The sequence below is a fragment of the Phoenix dactylifera genome, unplaced genomic scaffold (genome assembly GCF_009389715.1).
Source record: "Phoenix dactylifera cultivar Barhee BC4 unplaced genomic scaffold, palm_55x_up_171113_PBpolish2nd_filt_p 000813F, whole genome shotgun sequence".
Lineage (NCBI taxonomy): Eukaryota > Viridiplantae > Streptophyta > Magnoliopsida > Arecales > Arecaceae > Phoenix > Phoenix dactylifera.
Genome location: NW_024068180.1, coordinates 9,164 through 11,579, shown reverse-complemented (window position 1 = coordinate 11,579; position 2,416 = coordinate 9,164). Strand labels below are relative to the sequence as shown.

General features: G+C 36.5%; 1 pseudogene; it reads left to right on the top strand.

Moving 5' to 3' along the window:
• The first annotated feature begins 2,082 nt into the window (after positions 1-2,082).
• LOC120107279 lies at positions 2,083-2,180 on the top strand (annotated as a pseudogene).
• Positions 2,181-2,416: the final 236 nt, after the last annotated feature.

The window sequence follows — 2,416 nt, the reverse complement described above, 5'->3', positions numbered from 1 at the left end:
TTGTCAAGAATGGTTCGCATGTAAAGAAAGAGCTATCAATCCCAACTAAACAACCCAGGTATACGGGGGTCCAATACAATGGAGTCAAACCAGCTATTACCACATGTCACTAGGTTCAGCCTAACCAACTCATTCATGCTTATTTTTATTTCATTTTTTTTTCTTCAATACACATGACAACTACAGCTATCCAACCCCATTAGGCTCTAGTAAGGTCCATGTAGCGAGCTTTCAGTCAATGATCCCCGATCCAGTTGGCTCAAGACATTAGGTGAAATACCCCTCGGACTTAATTACTCGAACCAGACTACGCCACGAGGCCAGACTTATCATCATAAGTATTTTTTTTTTGAATAATAATTATGCAAGAAAAGAGATGGTGGACTGAACCATTTAAATATTTTTATTATATATGTGACTGCATCGTGACTATAGGTCAACCAAGGTCGGATCATAAGGCACCTAAGTAATCTAGTCGAGATATTCAACCTCTATCTTTATGTGAAAACCAAATTCTGAACCTTATGGTACGAACAAGGATACTCATACTTCTTTTATGGATAAAGCTAACAAAAATGCAGTTAACAAATATGAACTCCTGAGGCCTTCCTATTGTCATTAAGTACACGTGTGGGGATCTAATAATAGGTCTCTGATCAATCATAGTATGCATGTGTTCCTTGCCTTAATAGTTACACAAACTCAATATGAAAATACATGTGCATTTTCTCAGCAAAGAAATTAATAGAATAAATCAAATGCAAAAACAAGTTTTTTTTTGTTTTTTAATTTTTTAATTTTTTTTTTGTTGTTTTTTTTTTTTTTGCAAAATATTTTTCTCCCCCCAACTTAAACATTGCATTGTCCTCAATGTAAAAAAATGCAATAAAATTATATATGAGAGACAATAGAGAAAATAATAGAGAGAAGAAGAATACCTTGAGCTGTTGATTTTTAGAAAAGAAGACCTACAAAATAAGAAGAAAACTAGAAATAAAAGAAAAAAAATTAATTCTAACTAATATACATATACCTTGGCCGTCATGCTCAGTCATAAGAAGGCTCCTCCAAGGGAAAGGAGTCCTCTTCATCTGCAAAATTTTCAAAAAAAAGTTTTAATCTGTGTCCATTTACCTTAAAAATTTTGCCATCCTGTGGATTCTCAATTTCAACTACCCCATGTGGAAAAACAGTTTTTACAATGAAAGGACCTGTCCATCTTGATCGTAACTTTCCAGGAAACAGATGTAAGCGAGAGTCATAACAAAGAACTTTTTGTGCAGGTTCAAAAGATTTTCTTAGAATTGATTTATCATGCCTAATTTTCATTCGTTCTTTACAAAGTCTAGCATTGTCATATGCATCCCGACGAATTTCATTCAACTCACTTAGTTGTATTTTTCTAGCTAAACCAGCATCTGACAGTTCAAAGTTTAATTTTCTAATGGCTCAATACGATTTATGCTCTATTTCAACAGGTAGATGACATGCTTTTCCATAGACTAGCCGATACGGGGACATACCAAGAATAGTTGGGGGGAGGGAAATATTTGTTGAGGTTGGTCATTCCTCCACCTGAAATTTGGATGGTTCTTCCAACCAGGGTTGTAAGTACCCGAAAAAGGATTATTGAAAGATTTTTGATAGGTATTCATAACATTGGCCTGATCGTGCAAGACTTCCTTGAATGCGGGTATTGTGGGGCAATCAGTGATGAGATGGCCAGGCATCTCGCAAATCCTACAACACTCGTTGTTATGCTCTACGGTCTTGACGGGTTCAATTCTTCTAAGTTCAATTTCCTCTACCTTCCTAGTAAGGGCTGCCATTTTAGCTTGAATATCATCCTGAGTATTAAGGTTGTAAAGGCCCCCGTGTGGAATGCTAGTAGTCTTAGGCAAAGGTTTATTCACTCTATCCCCTGTATCCCATAATTGTGCAGTCTCTGCGAGAGAGTCTAAATAGTCCCATGCCTCATCGGGTTGCTTTTTCAGAAATAGACCATTGCACATAGTCTCTATAAATTGTTTCAACTGTGGGGACAACCCTTCGTAAAAGAAACTAATGGTTCTCCATGTTTCAAACCCATGATGAGGACAAGAGAGAAGCAAATCTTTAAATCTCTCCCAGCATTCATAAAATGTTTCATGGTCTTTTTGCTGGAAATTACTAATGTGCCTTTTCAAAAAGTTAGTCCTTTGTGCGGGAAAGAATTTTTTCAAGAATTCTCTTTGCATATCATGCCATGTTCCTAACGATCTTGGTCTCAAGGAGTTCAGCCATGTTTTGGCTTTATCCTTCAAGGAAAAAGGAAACAAGGTCAATTTAAGGACATCTTCCGATACATTTGGCACTCTAAATGCGATGCTAATTTCCTCAAAATCCTTAAGGTGAAGATAAGGGTTCTCGGATTCCA